At 38.2% G+C, this 20,736-nt stretch overlaps 1 protein-coding gene across 1 annotated transcript in view; it reads right to left on the reverse strand.

Annotated features, from left to right (window-relative positions):
- Positions 1 to 20,736, reverse strand: part of GPR158 (G protein-coupled receptor 158) — a 195,611-nt gene that overhangs the window by 140,789 nt on the left and 34,086 nt on the right. The gene's annotated exons all lie outside the window — the stretch shown is intronic.

The raw sequence follows: 20,736 nt of genomic DNA on the forward strand, positions 1-20,736 counted from the left end.
TGTGTTCTGATTCCAGGATGCCTCAGCTCAATACACTTGAAAAGGCCCTGTTAACAAACACAGCAAGTTCCAGCTCTCTCCAGAAGCAGATCATGTGGAGGAAGCTGAGCCCCCTAGTCCCTCTGTACAGCCTGTCTCCCCAGCTCTTCTTCATTAGGAAATCTATGGCAGGTGTGAATCAGCAAAATTTCCACTGGCTAATAGAAATTTTTGTTACCATCTTCTTGCAGATTTTCTACTTCAGTTGACACAGACATATTGCCCTTCAGTTCTCTCAGTTTTCCATATTTTTTGGTTACGTCTTCAAAACAAGCTTGAGGTCACACCCCAGAGCATTTATTTTGAAGCGGCAAGTAAAGGCAGCTTAGAAGAAAAAGCATAAAAGAGAAGTACAAAACAGGCCAAACTGACTTGCTAATCTGTGTGTATATGTGACTGCATGATGCTGCTACTTTTTCTGACATACACTATTAGAATCAGTGGCTTGAGGGCTGCCTGCAGAAAGAGAAGCAATTGATTAGAGATCCACAAAATCCTCTGACACAACTGTGTTTATATTTATAAAAGTCCTATTTCCCTGAGCACAGGAGGAATCAAACAGCAGGAGACAGTGGGTGTGTTGATGCTGCAGGACGCAGTGCAGCACAGAGATACCATCTTTAAACAGGCTGGCTGGCACGCTGGGAAACCGTGGTGCCGCAGCAGTGCAGAGCTCTGGTTTGGACCAGCACATCCACCCAGGTTTGCATGCTAATTCCTTAAGACTTCAAAAAAAATTTTTTTTCATGAATCCCTAGCTCTTTGACTGTAGTGTTAAAGTCAGTGTGATGGGGGCAGGCCGAAGCAGGTTGCACTGGTGCTGCTCTCAGCCAGTGCGCAAACCATGTGGAAAATGTTAAAGCAGTAGCAGAGGCAGAGCCGCCTGCCCATGCTCTCTGCAGAGCAGTCAGGCAGCACAGTCAGGACTGAACTCCAGGCTGCTCCAAGAAAGCACAGTTTTCCTGAGCCAGAGTGGCTCTTCCCTAATTTGGGGCTCTTTATGTTTAAGCACCTTCAGTGTCACTGCCTGTCTCCTGCTATTACTTCTCCCACTAGCCAGAATAACTTTCATGAGACTTCAGGAGCTATTGCAAAGTAAGGCTGGATGTGAGAACAGTGGAGTCACTGTAGCTTGCAAAACATACTTACACCTTGGCAAATACACAACTATTCTTAAGGAGAACCGATAAACAGAACTTCAGCAGCTCCAGGAGCTAAAATCTGGATTAGGCTCAGGCTTGTCCATACTCTTGGCTCAATCTGTGAGCTCTCCTGTGTCTCAGTGTAAGAAACTTTGCTCTTTCCTTAGTTCTTGTCATTCCCTGTGGAAAAACTCACTCAAAGATGCTGAGTGAACAGTGAGGACACTTATTCTCCCCTGCATCACACCCCACCTTCACAAGCTGCTTCTGCAGGCAATTGATAAGATCCTGAGTTACACCAACATCAGAAATGGGAGCTGCCGCACAGCAGTGCTAATGCCTCTATTAATCCATAACTTCCATGAAACCAAGGCCAAAATTCATGGTCCTCACTTACAGGAGACTCCGGGAACAGCCCAAATCAGACATAATTAGCAGACCATGTGTCTAATGATAAGGCATCAATACTATTCAACACTGAAATTACTTCAGAACTTCAACTTGCAAAGACTGTATGTTTTAATTACAAAGCTATTTATAGCCTTGATAAGAGGATAAAACTAAGTCCCTTCTGCCTATCCCTGGCTGCTGAGCACATGGATGCTAAAGATCCCCCTTGCATTCAGGGATCAGGGTAACCCATCTAAACTCTCTAAAACAATATTGCTGGCAAAACTAAACTCACAACTGTTGGCATTATGTTTGAATGTAAATAAATAAACACTGTTAAAGACATCTGTCTACACCTTAAGGTACTAGAGCAGTGTCTTGTTAAACTGGAAATAAAAGTAAATTGTTCAGTTTTCACTGCTTAAGAACACAGCTCAGAATACAATAGTATGTACATAGAGATAACTGTAAATGTGTTCTGAAGAACATTGAAAGTAATACTTTTTAGAAAATGTTCATTACTACAAAAATATGCAGGATTAGATTATATTGTGATTTTTCTTGTTTACACAGCCAGCTGAAACATAATGTAAAGTATGTGGATAGAGGAGCATATTTGAATATATCTTTCAACATCCTAGATGTTGGGCTGCACTGCAACTGGAAGAACCTATGGAAACCTGCATTACGTCATATTCAGAAATTATCTCTATAAAACCACTTTACAGTTTACTAATTCTGACAAAGTAGTACCAAAGTACCAAAAATGGTGTCACCATCTTCCAAGCTGGAATTACAGCATGATCATTCATTTGTAATCAGATTTTCACAGAGAGAGAAGTATAAGAGAGATGGGTGATGTTAGGAAAAACAACCCCTCCCAAAATATTTTCTATTGCAAAACATTCTTGAGCTCAGTACCCAGAAATTAACACTTTGTTAACAGAAGAGTCACCAAAAAGTCAGGCAAGAATTAGTGAGAAAGTAAAAATAACTGAGTATAGCAGACAAGGAAGAACCCTGCTAAATTCAAAAGTCAGAGATGGGTCTTTCAAAATCCTGCCTTGCTAAGCCTTCCTGAATCAATAAAGAGATAAGTGAGATAACTTCCTATCACCTTGTCCACAATTCCCAGTTCAAAATATAGGTTAGTTGTGCAGTCTTAAATTCACAATTGCATTGCAAGACCTAACATCCTTCTCCCTATACAAGAGTTTTGCAAATAGAGCTTCAAGAAATACCCTGCATGATGAGCAGAAATTCCAGAACATTTGGATGGGACTGCTCAAATAAACATTAAAGACATCTATTCAGAAAACTAAACCCATCTTTGTGTTTTTATATGAGTAATATGCTAAAAATGGATTGTAAGTGGCCAAATTCTGTTCTCAATCAAACTTAAACAACTTTGGTGATTTAAACACTACTACATAATTGTCTCAGTTGATATGCACCACTTCTGCCCATCAGCAAAGAAGCTGCAATATTCACTACATTACAGGACGAGGTGCTTTCCATGGTTGATATTCTCTCCTTTCATTGTCTTTTCTCTGGTAATTTTATTTCCCACTACTCTTCAGTCTACTATAATTTAGTCATTTCACATCATGGTGCAGTTTTTCACCAAGTTGAGAATTACAGTTTGTAAAAACTGCATTAGGACAAAGGCAGAAATGGAGAAAGGACAGCATTAGCATACATTGAATCCACTCAAATAACTCCTGCGTTCAGCCCAACAGCAGAGTATGAGCTAGTCAGAGCCATGAGTAACAAAGTGATTACCAAAGGAACTAAGGAATTTCTCGATGATTAGTCCTTAATTTCAGATGGTAGGTTTCTCTCAAAGATACTGAGTTTGGTTACAATTTATCAGACTTGACTGCTTTTACTTACACCTTAGAACAGATGAATTTCCTCCAAAGTAGGAATTACTGAGAGACATTTTGTGCTTTGAATTACGTAGCTGATAAGACCAGTTATTTGTATTTTCTCTTTGTGGCCTTGAAATTGGTGAGCCACAGCTGAGGCCATGATATGTGATTTCATGTGTCCTAGAAGTTCCAAATTAATGTTTCCCTTTACAGACTGGTCTCAATCCAAAACAATTTTAAGGTGGCACACTTCATCAAGTTACGAGGTCCTGACTGATTCCAGCTGCCAGTCTTCTTGGATAGGAACATGTTTCTTAGTTTTGCTTTAATCCAAGTCCAAAATTAGGGAACATTTCATGTGTGCACAAGCCATAGCCCTAAAGTAAATTAATAATCATGTTTAGATTATATGGGGGAAAGAAAGCAAAACCCACTAATATTTTTTTCAATAACATTAATACAATCATTTTTATAACTAGTGACCTGCAATTATTTTGAGACAGAGGAATACTGATTGTGTAATCTTTACCATATTACTTCTATGTCTTTGAAGAACTCAAAGATTAAATGTTACTCTCCAAGATTCAGTGAACTCAAATTTCCACAGTTCCCCACAGAAAATCGTTCAAGGCTGGGAAAGTTAATATCTCATGGGCCAGCAGCAGCAGAACACTGCCTGTGCTAATGGAACACAGCAATTCTCAATTACCAAATGGTAGAAAGCATTTTATTCTATTCCTGGCAAGTGGCACAATAGCAGACATTAAAATCACACAACTTCATTTTTATAACATTTTTACTTTCCTTTTCCCTTATTTCAATTTGGATGCAATATTAGCAACCAATAACTCAAGTGCAGCCAGAAATAGAAATCAGATCCTTGTACTAGCCAAGAATAGCTTAAAAACATTTCAAAGGCTATGAAGCATTAACCTTCTCCTTTAATTATTTTTAAAAATTGTTATATACTGGATCCTTAAGTTATATCTGAAATGGGAGGAGGCAAGATTAGAAGCAGATATCAAAGGGTCACATCTCACAATTCAAAGTAAATACTCCGGCAAAGGCATAAATGATACAAGGTTACATAAGAATTTCCAAGTATACCCTAAAAGCTCTGTCTGTAGCAGCACCATAAAGCACTTTGTAACCAACTGCAATACACTCCTTGTCTCATTGCTTTTTACACTGCAGTAACCACTGAAATGAAAAAAATATCATTAAGGCTAAATTTGATCAAGGGAAGTAATCAGGGACCACACTCAGTCCTTCTGTGATACCACACTCCAGTGGCAGCAAAAGGGGATAAATATAAGGCTGCATTCAGGTCTAATCTAGAGAAAATTTAAATCTGTGGAGTTAAATAGAATTGTCCTACTTTCTATCTCACTCTAAAGAATTCTCAAAATTGACAAAAAAAAGATTAGAACCTCTTTTAAAAATTCATAGAAACAATATAGAAGTTGTAGCAATCTTCCAGTGATCCTACTACACATGAAATTTGGAGTCCCTATTTTTTCAGTACCTACACCAAGATTAAAAAAAAAAAAAAAAAAAAGAAGAATTTTTTATTTAATACTTCGATTTTACTAATCCACTGGTGGTGTAGAATGATATTCTGAATTTTGTAGTGCTACTGTCCAATCCAAGCTTCTGTGAGAAACCATGTTTAAGTCTCCTTTCAAATACAGTGAAAACCCAAGATCATAGGAGAACCCAGATTATCTCTCCATACCAGAGAAAGGATTTGTCACCACTTTGACATTACTGCAAGGCTCATCAAAGGTCTTATGATCTCTTGACCATTTTCATCCAGAGAAACCACTTCACGTGACTGAGGGATGTTGCCAGCTGAGCATATGGGTATCAGGCAGTAGGATTTTTGGCTGTGTTATTATGACAGCTCAGCAAGGTCTCAGACGGCTTGATATTTCATACATTGAACATATAGTGCACATGCCAACAGGCAAAACTGCCTTACACTGAGGAGGGACTATGCTAATTGCACAAACCTGTAGATGAGTCAAAGTAACGATGATCCCAGTAGTACAGACAGGGTTCAGGAAGCAGGTAGAACTAGCAAAGCTAACAAAAACTAGAATGCTTTCAATCTAATTGCTGTACTTACTGCTTTAACTGAAAATAACTAGATCTGGAAAGACAGTGATGCCTTTTGCTGGTCTTAAAATCAAGAATCAAACACAGTTAGAAGGGAAAAAGGGATTTTACCTTGGTATTTATTTTAAGGATCCTTAGATGCACCACGTCCAGGTCGAATGCACCTCAACGCACACCACAATGCACACCCCCAAAAGATCAGGTATAACATTACAGGTCTTACTAATTAATATATCTATCAAAGATTCCCCAATGAGAGGCTCAAGTGAGCCCCCCTACCCAAGGAACCCCCCCTGGATGGTTCTATCTTAGTTTACAGAATGTGTTCTGGAGAGGACCTTGGGGTTTGGGGCACACTGATCCCTAGCTACGAAGCTTCTAAGATGTTTAGTCTCCTAGCTTAATAAAATAAGTCTAAGAATGTAGGCTAAAAAACACTAAGAATACAAAAAGCTATAAAAAGGTATATAAAAGGGGTATAAAAGAAAAGGCAAAAAATCATCATAGCATCAACAGTACATATTTTTTGCATACCATAATAATTTGAAACAGCTACAGACTTTAAGTGTACACAAAACATGAAGGAATAAAAGGAGCAAGTTTGGCATACTTTTGCACTGGGCAGAGAGATGCACGTGGAGTGTGAAAAGTAGCAACTGCCTGATGTGATACACAGGGAGGTGTACTGGGTAAGAAAAGAGCTATAAACCAAGAAGCTGGATAGCAAAGCTGTGTGGGCTCTTGCAGGTGCTGCATCAGTGAGGGAACTCTGCTGTTGGATCATGTTCATGGCTTAATGGTCCTGAAATCATAGACACTAAAACACAAGAGCAAGCTCACACCTCTCCATGGAAAGCTGCATCATGCAGAGTGATGTCTGTACTGTCTGCATACAGTGAGTGCTGCAGACAAGTTAGTAAGGCCCCTTGATGGTAGGAGTTACCAACAGGACAGGCAGCTCAAAAAAACTGCAGAGAAAACACAAAATTGTCATCTACTCCTTTTTGCATCCTGAAAACCCAGGGCCATATTGTTATAAACATATATTATATTGGCTTCTCGCAAAGTATAAAGGTAGATGTTATATAATGTTAGAAATACTTTTTGCTGTGTGGATGTAGTTTTCTCTCTTTTTAGCAAGAATGTTAGCAAGTGTGAGCAAGTAAGATAACCTCCAAACGAACAGAGGATGAGGCCCAAGGAGCTGCTAATCAACACTTTGTCCAGGGAGCAAAAGGGCCCAAAGGCTACTCCGCCCGGAGAACGGGCGGCCAGGAGAGTCCGAGAGCCGCTATCACCGCTCTGCCCGGGGGGCAAAGAGGCCCAAAGCTGCAATCAGCCCTGACTGTCTGGAGAATTAAGAGATCCACCCTACCATCGACTCTTACCTAGCGGGCCCAACCCCAAGAATCAAGAGAAATAAAACCACAAGGCAGAAGACTACGCATGCTCTAAAAAGGCGGAACCAAGGAGTGGCCATGCAGAACAGCTCCGGGAAAAGTTTGAATATGAATAAAAAACAGACAGTAAAAATGGTATAAAAAGGACTCACCTCGAGCATCAGGGGTGCTCTTGGCAAAGCGCCAAGGCACCTGGCCATTACCCCTTTGCTTTATTTTATGTGTCTCTTATTGTCTTTATATTAAACCCTTTAAATTCTCACAGGAGAGTGAACCTCGTTTTTCACAATATGAAAGAGCCTGTATGACCTGCAGCACAGCCCCAGATGAGCAGACCAAGGGGCCACACATGCATTAGGAACCAGTCCTGGCTTGACACCACAAGTTGACTGTAGCAGAACTCAAGAAGCTATTAGCCATCAACAATCAAAAAATAATCACACATGCAGTAGACTTAGCAGAAAAATAAAATGTAACCATACTTAGCAGGAGGATAAAATTTCTTCATCTACCCATGTATTTTTGTGTGATTTGTAGTGTAGATTTCCAATTTAAATGTGAATTTTTATAATGTTTCAGCCTCTAAGAGATCACTGCAGAGTTGTGTGTGTCCTGTCCAAAATTTGCTTTTAAGAGGATCTCTTAAAAGAAAAAAAAAAAAAAAAGCATAGATTCAGGACTCAGTAAGGTACGGTGATAGAGAACAAGGGGAGACTTCAGAAAATTAAGCAAAAGAGAGAAATTTGCTACCGTTTTTAACCCTTCCCATTCTCCATAAAGCCAGAAAGCCACACAGTGCCAACAATTCTTCTACGTTCTGCTCCACACAGCCAGAGACCTCATCTGGTGCTCTTATTATGAGCATCCTTTAAAGACAATTGTCAGGAGAACAGGACAGCCACATTAAATCAGACCAACAAGTCACTTAGCATCCAGTCTGGTACCAAGGGTAGGAGGAAATGTAGGAAAGCCCACATGGACTGGAATAATATACAGTGATACTCCTCTACAACACTCTCCCAACTTCCAGCTCAGGGGGAAGACGCAGTATTGCTGAATTTCATGATCTCCATTTGATTTAATCCCCATTTGATTTTGCTTCCTTTCATGTGTCCAGACAGTTTCTGAACATATGTGAACTTTGAGCCTCCACAGTGTTCCCTGTCAAGGAATTTCAGTGCAGAACTATTCAGCAAACAAAGGAATCCTCTCTTCTTTTTGTTACCTGCTTGATGCATTTGGTATCTTCCTTCCCACACTGTCACTATTATGGAAAGAGAAAAGTATCTCTGGTACCTATTCTCCATTTGTGGGGGAAGAACTAAAAAAAAATAAGACAGATCTTACTGTATACAACAACAAACCAGTGTTGGAAGAGAAGGACAATGAAGGATGGTGTTCTCCTAACAACCTGAAAAAATAGACCTCTCTTCCGTGGGAGGGAGCTGTATCCAAAAGGCTACAGCAAACAATTAAAGCTTGTGGTTGTAACTGTAGTCAGTAGCAGAGATTGCAGGGTTCTGCCTCCCTGGGCTCCTGTAAGAAAGTCAAGTCACTGCCACAAGTATCACAGCCAGGGAGGAACCTGAATTGTTTCTCGGTCTCCTTGGGGAGTGATGGGAGGCAACGTTAAACACACTTAACAGACCGTGGATACAAAAATGCTAATGTTAGCTAGAAATTTTCCTGCTTATTTCTAAGCCCATGAGATACTTTTCTCGCTCACCAAGATATTTGCAGAAGTTCTGTAAACTATGAACACCTGCAACCTTGTAGAACTATATTAATGGTACAGTAGAAAAATATTTTGACAATGGATGTTTTAGGATTTTAGCCAATCACCCCAGGGGGGTGGCTGATCCTTTGTCCAATTAGACTATGAATAAAAAAGTCTATAAAAGAGTTCGTAAAATAATTAAATAAATCAATCTTGCTGCACAATTCCTGCCTGCTGGATCTTCTCTCCTCTCCTCCCTACGGCTGTGGGATACAGTAATAACAGACTAATCAATAAAATTACTCACATTCAAAGGAGTTATGTGCATGCTCTGGTGTGTATTTATATCCAGTCACTTAACAAGAATTTTACATAAATGCTGAAAGAATATTCCCAAGAGAAACAGAAATGCTCAAGATATTTTCACAGAGAACTCCTTCCAACTGCATTTCTCAGGTGAACATGACAGGCAATTAAATAAAAATGTGAGGGTCAATAAGCATGGACTAAGGAAATTTAACTAATATAGAGCTAATCCCAAGGAAGGGAGTTGAAAGTAATGAGAAAATAACCAGCCTACAACAAGAAAAAAAATTGCAGAGCTTTTGCCACCACAGTCTTCCAATAATGTCATATCATCCTGGGAGACAGACAGTAGATTCTGCTTAAAAGTTACCACTGCTACGAATACACAGGGAGCAGAGCTGACCTGTACCAGAGAGCCCAGGAAAGGCACAGCCTGTCTGATGGCACTGGGAACAGCACACTTTGGGCTTGGAGGCAGGTAAGAGCCACCATGAGCATTCCTCCCCCATTCCAACAAGACGTGCAGCCCTGCACTTCTTACACACCATACACAAAATACACTGTAGACTCCTAGACCATACTGTACAGAACTGTTTTTAAAAAATCTCTAAACTTGAAGAGATATTCACCTATTTTAAAAACAAAGCTTTGATTTTGCTGCATATCATGTTTTAAATGTTAATGTTTTTGCATTTTTCTGTTTTGTTATTTGGAGAAAGGAATAAATGTCCTTTTCTGTAAACCTTTCTTCAAACTGTTTCTCCAAAATAAAATGTAGATCATCAACAGCTATGTTATGTACACACATATTCACACACAGAGCCATGCCTTTTTACAACCACTGTTTTAAAGACAGCCCTCAGTCAAAATCAGGCACATTTCCAAGATAATTTTCAACCCTCTATCCATTTAACAAAAAATCGTGCTTTTTTTACTAATACAAGACAACAGAGATATGTTCACCAGGGAATCCAAGATCTCTTCCTTTTCCTCTTTACTCACCATCTCACTTGGCTGTTCATTTCTTAAGCATCTCACACTGTGTGTTTCATCAACATGAAATTCAATTTAATGCTTAAGTAGGAAATAAAAATAACCAGACATTCGTAACAAGAACAACTTTAGATTTTTCATTCTTCTTTTATTCCCATTTGATTTAGTTTCAATTACTGTCTGTTTACTTTTTTAGTAGCTGATTAAATTTGGGAATGATGCTTGATAACAAAATTGTGCATTCTGCTTTTCAAACATTATCCTGTGGGTTCTGCTGGTGTTTAGCATACCAGACATGTGTTCCAAGTAGTATTTTCACTGATTCTCCAGCTTGGCAAAGACTTGCTTCACTAGAGGTACTACTGACATTTTCAAAATGACAGATACCAAGCAAATTAACAGGGAGGGACAATTCACAATTTTTTATAACACAGCTGGAGGCAGAAGAAAACTACTTTTTCCCCACAAGATTTATGATACCAAGCAGGGGTGAGGAACTGAGATATTTTATGCCAGTCAAGTCAGCACTGAACTCTGATCAGCCTTTAAGGATTTTGTGTGTGTCGAGAGAAACACACAGACATGAATATTAATAAATAAAGTTAGTGGTTTTGTTGTTCTCAGCATAGCAGAGCATCAGTTCTAGGAAAACTTCCCCAGAAGAGCAGAAACAAAATTTCACAAGACCAGAGGACTTTAATTTGTTCTACAGAATTATCTTTCTTCTGTTACGTTAGAGACAGCCTAAGTAGATCATATTTTTTTTTAAGTTTTGAAATGTGCCTATCAAAACCCATTACTACAGCAGCAGCCATTCCTACTAGAAGCCATTAGCCAGCAGGAAATAACAAAACTGTTCAGACACAAGCAAAAAAATAGAGCAAAAATTAGAAATGTGCAGAGACAAGAAAAGGCTAAAAATACCAATGAGCAAGTTTCCAGATATAACCAAAAAATACAGTCACAGAAAACATCCATTTTCCAGCAAATGCTGGTTCTACATAGGCAATGGTCACTAATCAAAAGCAAAATATATTACACAATACATGAACAGAGTAAACTCTCAGAACGTGGTTGAAAAAGCTAAGAATGCTTTTGAAGACCAAAGATCTACCCTTTGTGCTAACAGAGGCAGATCTGCTTCTCCCAGGCTAACAGTTACACAGGATGAAGAACAATCCTAACTCTGTAAAGGATTCACCATTTTTCATATCGTTTTCACTTTATGTTTATGACACGATTTATTTTGACCCACCAGGTTAGCCTTTCAGAAATATTTAACTGTATTACAGAGAAGAAAGAGAAGCCTTTTATTTTGGATGACAAGAGTAGCCCAGTCAGCATCTTCAAGATAACAGAGATCAAACTATTCTGTTTGGAGTGTGGGTGAAGACATCTAGAAAAGTCATTAGAAAAGATTTAGGCCCACCCAGCCCGTGAATCGTTCCCACTGCTGATCTTAAATGGTTCAAGCTGATGGGAGTTTCAACCACTTACTGTGATCTCTATGCTCCAAATTACTGACTGAAGAAAAAGTGCCTGTGGGTGTCTCTGACACAGAAGAAAAGGGTGATGATATGGCTAAAGGGCAGACAGGAACAGGATGCTGCATCTCTTTAATGACTCATTCATTTGGCTGGACCTTATTAATTTGTAGGTCTTCAAAATTAAATGCTGTCAATTTTAAAAGGCCACAGAACATGCAATAATCAGTTTTATCAAGAAAGATTTTTAATGAACAGCAACAGCTAATATTTAGAAGCAATTCAAGTGTTCAACGAATAACCTCAGGAATACAAAGTCATTTCTTCTGTTAATAAATACATGTGCTTTGTCTTTTCCTGCTTGTGATTTTTGTAAAGTTTTTCCCTGTATTCCTTTTGGCCACTTAGTACATGTGACAGGGACCTGCTCTGTGTCAGGTTCCATAACCCAATGCAGTTATTACATTGCACATCCAAGTCCCAGAAACCACTAAATTCCTACAGCTGCAGCTAGAGGGAGGGGACTGGGGAGAGTAGCTTGCAGAAAGAAAATCTCATGCCCTGAGAAACAGCACAAAACCATCCTGACCATTTCCATTAGGATGCCAGGAGATTCTGCTTTCAGAACTGTCCTAGCCAGACAGGGATGTCTAGACATGTTATGTAGCTACTACAGACACGAAGCTTCATCTGTACCCTGGTTGCTGGTGCTGCTACTGCTGGAACTACAAAGGAAAGAGTGTATGTCCAATAGGCTACACTGCCCTTCTGCTACAGAAACATCTGCAAACACTTCCCACCTTTATAAGCAAAAATACCCAAAATAATGATTCAAAATTCTTCAGTTCTGAATAACAACAACCATTAACTCCTAGAAGCAAGAAATCCAGGGCCAGCAGTCTGGGTAGGGTTACCCAAGTCTTCTGATATTTAAACAAAAAATGGGCAAGCAACTCAGATATATGTTGAGGATACCTAATTTGAATTAATAAATGCAGTCACCTTCTTCCCCTAGTAGGAAATGCATAAGTAGTTAATGTAAAAAAGCTTTCATGAAAGAGGAACATATGGGAAACTCCTCCTGATGTTCTAGGAAATGCAGAGCCAAACTTGGAAAACCACTGTTTAAAAGGAAGGTATAATCAAGAACAAGTGCTACCAAGACCACAGGAAAAATAGGAATTTCATAGCCAGTTAAGGAGGTTCACAGAGTGTGCAATCTGAATTTTACACCTAAAGGAGCAAGGAGCTAAGCAGATGAAAGACAGAGTCAGAGAAAGCAGTTACACAGAACAGGACTGAAGTACAGATCTTCAGAAAATTCACAGGAATCTGCTAACCACTGAACTTGAAATCAGCAAAAGGAAACTCTGAAGGACTTCTGAATTATTAGAAATCAGTGATCAAAAATCATCACCAATTACTTTAGACTGCTATGTCAGCAGAGTTAATGCTGACATATATCAAGACAGGAATACTCCAAGAGTGAAGAGACAACATTAATATTATATTGTGGCATTCATGAAGCCATATTTAAAAGGCAGCATCTTGTCTTAGCATCCAAATTTCAGAAAATATAAGGAAAAACAAAATTAAGAAGTCAAAAACAGCTACAGGAATGAGTTAAAGGTTGGGAGAGAATGATAACCTGATTTATTAAAAAATAAAATAACAATCAATTATTTTCATAAATACTTTCCTGCCAGACAGACTTTTATTACTGGTTGCCTTTATCCAACAAAACCACCTGAGTTATTTCAATTATTACAAATTGAAGTTACATAAGCTCAAAATGTAATTAAGTTCATTGCTTTTTCCAGTTAAAGTGACAGACTTTTGAAACAACCTGTTGACTCCTGTGGTCGGCAAGAGATGACTGTAAGAAATTCAACCATGTCCCAATATGTTTATAGAAACCTTGTTGAAACGGAATGAGTAATTACAAACATGCTGTAGAGAAAAATGAAATTTTTTTAACTGAAAGGATACAAAAACAGTGGTTCCTCTCACTCCTAAGTTGACAAAGCTGTTTTAAAAGTTTCAAAATTCAGTGCATCGATGCAACTTCATTGATTTCAGGTAATTTATCCAAGACTTGCTTCAATACACCTGACATGAAGCACTGGCACAGTGACTCTGTGTAACACATCACAGCTGACAACACCCAGTTCAATCCGAAGTAAATGTATTTGGAAAGTTTTAAGGAAAAGTGATACCTAGGCATGTTATATTGTTGAATATTGCCTCAGAAGGGTGCTAAGCAAAATCATTTGGTATTATGCCATCTGCTATTTTCAGTGATACTTTTTAAGTGTTGCAAGGTATAACAGATATATCAGTGACAGGCCAATCAAAAAAATAATTACAGTTGGTTCAAGTAACCCACCTGCTTAGGGAAGCATCCTGTCTAAATACTGGAACATTATGGATCTGCAAGTGCAGTTCACTTCAAATTTCCATTTCTTTTACTTTTTTGTATCAGTTACAGATATACAAACAAAATACTTGCATGTAATTCACATTTTAATTTCTCAAGAGCAGCAAAAAGCAGAATTAAAATATCAATGCATACAGAACTTATGAAAACCACTTCCTATTTTACTAAAGGCTATATTCAAGGATACCAGTCAATTTTTTAAATTTTTTCTTTCATAAGTTTTGATGCACATAAAAGCCAAAATATGTAAAAAACCCAAAAAATAAACATTGCAGTCACCTGAAAGACTGATAGATAACATAATCTTTGATTATAATGCCACAAAAAATATCAAATAGTGAAGTAGGGATATTACATCATGCCTGAATTCAGCCAGGGTGAAGCACATTCTGGGATGTGTGCCCATTCCTGGTGTATACATTTTGTGACAGATCAGTGGTACACTAGAGTAAATCCAGAGAAAGACCCATAAAAATGAGCTGAACACCAGATAATGGGTTTTACAAGAAGACTTACTTCATGATAAAAAAAGGCTTAATAGTTTCGATTGAAACACATTTTCACAAACAAGGCAAACTTCATTTGATTACCAAATATCTATAGCAGAAGTTAGCCAATAGTAAAGGAGATACAGGACAAGAGACTTATTTTTGCTGAAAAATGTACCATGCCACCAAACAGTTCATTTTCCATTTGAAATCTAAAAACAAAAGGGGATCTCACTCTCAGGAACATGGTGAGACTCTTGGGTCCTTTTATTTAATGAGAAATTATTGAAAGCTATTTTCAAGCTTCTTTTTTTCTTTTAACCTTCTACCTTCAGTCTCCCATCTTGGCAGTCTTTGGGTTTCTTAAAATATAGAAATACCTCAGGCTGAACAGTATTTTTCCAAGGTCTGGTATTAGCTGATTCCAAGGGATTCCTTGCTGAAAATTTGGACTCGATGATCCTTGTGGGTCCCCTCCAACTCAGTATATTCTGTGATTCTGTGAACCTGTGCTGCAGAAGTGGGTTTTGGTTTTGGCCTTCTTTTCTCAGGAAATTACTGCACAGAACTGTTTCACAAAAGATGTAACAAAAAAAGCCTAGGGTACTCTCTTTCAGTAATAACATAAGACGAGAATGCTTCTTGTTCAGTCCCTCTGCCTGCTACCACTCAATGATTTTTAATTCTCTCAGTAATTCAGCTGGTGCCTTTGATTTCTGTTTGCTTCACCTTGAAATACTTACAGTCTTTGTGTTCTGCAAAGATAGGAGATTGTGAAAGAGCAGCTCCAGTCTTTTATAATAATACAGTGAACACAACCATGAAAACTTTCCTGAGAGCAAGAGAAAAACAATCTGAAATAAAAGTAACAGCAGACTGATGGAATATGGCTATTCCTTCCGTAAAAATGGATGGCAGAATCCCTTAGGGTTTTTTGACTGAAAAATATGTCTGCTTTTAATGATCATGATAGGTAAGGCTAGTTGTGACTAGGGTGACAATGAGAATCATTCCTCCTAAGAAGTAAGTCAGCATCACTATTCATTAAAAAAAAGAAAAAAGAGATAGAAATAAATTATTTTAGAAGCCAAAAAGAGACACATAAAATCAGATATTTTTCTTGCCCTTATGAAACCTTAATGAAAAATGAATCTTTATCCAATGGCAAGATAACTGATCTTAATCAGAACAAGCTGTGGATGCAGAGGGCAATAGATCTTACCTGTGTTAACCACCCAGTAAATATTCCTTCTTTTTTCAGCAAGGAATCCCTTGGAATCAGCTAATACCAGACTTTGCAAAAAGTTCTGTTCAGCCTGAAATATTTCTTTGCTTTAAGAAACCTGAAAACTGCCAAGATAGGAGACTGAAAGTAGAAGGATAAAAGAAAAAAAAAAAGCTTGAAAATTGCTTTCAATAATTTCTAATTAAATAAAAATGGATGTCTTAAAATATACTCTATATTATGTGACAAAGAAATCAGGATTCCTAGGTTCCGCAAGTCTTACCTGAAAAAGAACTTTTTTCTAATATCAACTTGCTATACCCATTAGAGCTGCCTGTGAATTGAAGTGCAACTAAAGTAGAGAAGTGCAATGAGCATCTTTCTCAGAGAATGCAATGGAAATTGTCCTGTATTTCATTAAATTTATACTCATCATGGTTCTAACAACAAAGCTGCGATACACATCTTTCTGTGTACATACAAAGATTTACGCATTTTTACTGAGCAATGGTAGAGACAGTGACCCACATCAGTAAGAAAATTCTAGTATTTCTTTCTGGTCTATTAAAACTAATAATCAGTTCTACTATTGTGACAATGCTGACAAGTCAAAAAATGTGACTTCTACCCAGTAGGGAAAATATCATTTTTGCCAGAGAAGAGAGACTGCAGAGATTCCGAGTAGATAACAAATTCTCAGGGCTCAACCCATCTCTGAATTCCACAAACCTCTGTTATTGTCCCTTCCCACCATGAAACAAACTCTAAACATGGTTTTCCTTTCCTGAGGAGTCTCACCAAGCCCACTAGATGATATATAAGCACTCTTAGCATATTTTGTATGCCTTGATCAGTCTGCAAATAAAAATGGCTTGCTTTGTGTTTGTCAGACATAATTAAATTACTTAGTGTCCAACTACTGAGACAAATGCTGACACATACATTTGATTACCACACACGCCATCTATTATGGTATTTTCCTCAGGTATTTTTCTCTTTATATTGTTCATACTTTTTGGACATTACTTATGAGGTGTGGTGTCCTGCATGTATTTATGCAACACTCAGGAAATCACGTCTTCAGCATGACCAGGAACAACTCCCCTGCCTGTACCTCGCCAGGCAGCATAAAGAGCTGTTTAAATTTGTGTAAACGGCTCCAAATTTTGTGTCACCTATCTTTTTTTGGTACTGCTGCTAACTCATCCAGGTAAATGAAAGTTGTCTTATGGACCAACTTTTGTCACTTATATCCTTATTAAAATGTGAAAATACCTTTGCTTATCAAACAATCCTTTTCAGTATTACAAGTCTCCTCCTGGAGGCATATAAAAAATTCACTACAAGGACGGGTAGCCCACAAATCCAAAGAGATGCTCTTGTAGACTTTTCTGATTGAAGACAAGTTTTACAGTGTGCTGACCTCATTTCTTCAGTCACTCACAAGCCAGACTTCATATCAGGAATGCACTTAAGCTTGTGCTGAAAATTCAGGTGGCATTTCAATACCATCGAAGTCCTTCTGTCCTGTTCCTAATGTGTTCATATAATGGCTTTAGGCTGGAAGGAACCTTAAAGATCATCTTGTTCCAACCCTGCTGCCATAGGCAGGGACACCTTTCACTAGATCAGGTTGATCAGAGCCTCATTCAACTTGGCCTTGAACATTTCCAGAGATGGGACATCCACAACTTCTCTAGGAAGAAGAGGTCTGATCTAGGACCTTGAACCAATCTGAGAAAAGATTCAAGGTCAGAGTCTTCCTCTGAGGGTGAAAGCCATCCTAATTGTTGGCTCCTTTATTGCTGATTCTCGTCTTGTTGTTTCCACTGCTGTACTGAAACAAGGCTTTCAAGCCTTTTTTCCTAACATTGTGGGATTTTTTTAAATAAGATCATTAAGGTCTAACTACCCTACAGCCACTCAAGACAACACAGATAATTGTAATTAAATTCCTAAGAAAAGCAGTTCCTTAATTTTTCACTGCATTCTTAGGAAAAGAATATTTAGACTGCTCAGCACCTGTCACAAAGGAACTGAACTTTCAAAGTCCCTAAGAGATGAGCTCTGCTTCCAAAAACAGTTTGTGTATTTATAGTCATGCTTCCTGACCTCCTTTTCTTATTTTCTGGGGGAAATACAAAAACTGAAAAAAGAAAATTTAAAAAAATAAGTAATTTAATTATAGTAATGGTTCATAAATAAAAATTCCATCTTGGTACAGTCAACCATACAGGGTAAGCCCTGGTAGCCTCTTCACAGACTACATGTATATATTGGTTTGCTTACCTTTCACTACTGGTATTGCTACCTACTGATTAATTGAAAAATACTGTAGGCAAAGTGCATAAAAATACTTGGGAAAAGCAAGTTCAAAACAACACCTGGGACATTAAAACACAGGACTGGAAATTGTCAAGATACATACCTGAAGTTAATACTTAATGTTAAACAGTACTGTATTGTTCAAATTATTCATAAGTTTGGTCCTGCAGTACACCTGGGTGCAAAGAAAGTTCAGGAAATCTTTCCCCCTAATTTTAGCAGTAACACACACAAAACCTCAGAGAAAGATGCTCCTCAGCTTCCTTAAAGACAAAGTAATTTAGTTTCCGGTAGAGAAATGAATTTAATTCTTATTTCTGAATTAGATCCTTGGTATCTATACAATACACTAACATAGCTGGACAAACATAAACCTGATTTTGTGTCATATAAAGAAGCCAGAGAACCTTAATTATGAGATCTTGAGTTTGGATGGGTAGAAGTTAGAGTGCAGAAAATATACAAAAAAATCACGAGCACAGAAATTAGGTAGTAGGCACAAATATAAAACAGCAAGGAAGGGAAGGAGCAATAATGTTAAAAACCTCTGAGTCATGTTGTGAGACTTTTGGGGAAACTAAACACCTTACACATGCCAGTTGCTAGAGTGATGCCTTAGGGTGAAATTGCTCAGGAACACAAGGCTTGGTGATGAATTCAGTCTAACTCAGACGCAATTCCTTGGAATCTGTGCAGTCACATTCAAGTAAACCCTGTGTAAGCAAGGGGAGAATGTAACCCTTTGTCAGCCTATCAGTATTAATCTCCAAGTATTCTATAATTCCTCCCATCAAGGTAAGAGTGAAATGTGAAACAAGCAGAAAGATATGCTCCCTGCCACACAGTTCAGTTGGGGTCTTTCTTAGAATGCCTGATTCTCAAATCAAGTGTTTCTCATTCCATCCAGGCATGCAATTATGTATCCATTACCAACTGTAGCAGTAAAACAAATCTCAAGATTTGTGTCCACGGCTGAAGTCCTGAATTAAAAGTAGGCCCAGCCTTTTCACTTTGGGCAAAGTGGACACCCTGACCCTGATTTGACTTTTTACCAGACAGCACCGGCAAGAACACTTAAAATACAAAGGGGGAAAAAAAGAAGGAAAAAAGAGCTACTTCGGGAGTTTTATCTTCTTCATTAAATGGAAGGAAATAGATCATATACAAAATGCATGAACTGGGAGCGACAGAGATGAATAATGCATCTGTTACTTGTTTGCATAATGGAGTTATTTAATCTACTTTGACTTCTCAGGCAGAGCAAAACCAAAACATAATGGTTTTCCCACCTTCTTCAAAAAAAGTCCTCAGGAACTCCTGTCCTTTGAAATGCCATAGGATGCTATAGAATACTAATGAACTTCCAGCCATTTTAGGTACACCTGTAAAATAGCACAGGTGATTTTGCCCCCTTGATACCAATCACTGGACACCTCTGCCTGATCTAATGAGTGAAGCTCAAGCAGTCATGAGGAGGTGGCAGACAAGTGTCCATTTATGCTCAGATGGCAAGAGAGAATTTGCACAGGGGAAAGAAGCACAAAGGTATTTCAGAGAGGTTATTTTAATGGGTTTATGGTCTTTTTACCCATACTTTTGTGAACTTTTAATACAGTAATTTCTCTCCAAATAAGCATTTTAGAAAGCTCTGGAAACTTCTACATGCTTTCAAATGTCTTTGTCACTACTTTATGAATTCAAAGGCTGTTTGATAATGTTCAGTCATTTGAGCAGCAAAGTTCTGTAGTGAAAAGTTCAGTCCTAAACTGAAGTCAAAGACAGCACTCTCCAATGAGGAAAAACTAAACACCTGCCCAGACCAGCTTCTGTTGACTCTGCATGTAATAGCCATACCTGTGCAGGTACACATGGTACTAGAGCTGCCCCTGCACCACCCCCCCCTTTTTTTTTCTTTTCTAATATTTTAAAATACCCTTGAAAGGATGACATTCACCTCAAAACCAAAAGACACACTTCCTCTGTGGCTCCTCTGCAGTAATTTTCTGCTAGGATATTCTGCAGTAGGAAAGGAATTTTCTGCTTCTCAACTGAAGCTACTCCACTGCCATAAAAAATTACAGCCAAACATCAGTGACAAAGACGTAAACCAAGACATAACTCTTCAACCATAGCATATTTTTTTTCCCTCATTTCATCCCAAAACCTAAGTTATTAGTTGTCAGATTTCTGTGGTGCTTCAAATAGTGCTTAAGGTCAGTACACCTCAGTACAGAACTCAGAAGGTTTGGTCCAGCAGCTGAGCAGGGCTGCCTGGCCTGCCCAGATTGTTACAGTGGCTCTCATGTAGGTTTTTAGGGTGTGGGCACATAGTATAGTTGAAAACCCTGAGATCACATGTGGACAAACTAACTTTACAGGTACTCATCACCATCTCAATTTCTGTGCTTCATCTGAAAATTGCTTACAAATCCTTGTCTCCTGTAATGGCAGAACTGTATTTATTGGGTAAAAAACGGCTTATTACAGAACTATTTCCGCATTACTTTCATTCTAGCTAATGTAAAATTACCATTAAACCTGTGGATTTACCAATACAAAAATACTGCCTGAGAGAAATTTATATGCAAGTCTAAATTTTGAGTCTAAAACATAAGTTAGTTTTAACTTGCATATAATAGCTTTCTACAGAGTGCTCTACTGAATAAAAGTGGTTCGCTTATCTTAATAAAAACAATTACATTGCTAGGACTGCATTTTTCTCAGTTTACATATTTGAAACTTAATAAAATGGTTTTTTCCCATCTGATTTATTTAGTTAATACTGTCACTATGCTCTCTAA

This window comes from Aphelocoma coerulescens, chromosome 2 (assembly GCF_041296385.1).
Source record: "Aphelocoma coerulescens isolate FSJ_1873_10779 chromosome 2, UR_Acoe_1.0, whole genome shotgun sequence".
NCBI classification, from domain to species: Eukaryota; Metazoa; Chordata; class Aves; order Passeriformes; family Corvidae; genus Aphelocoma; species Aphelocoma coerulescens.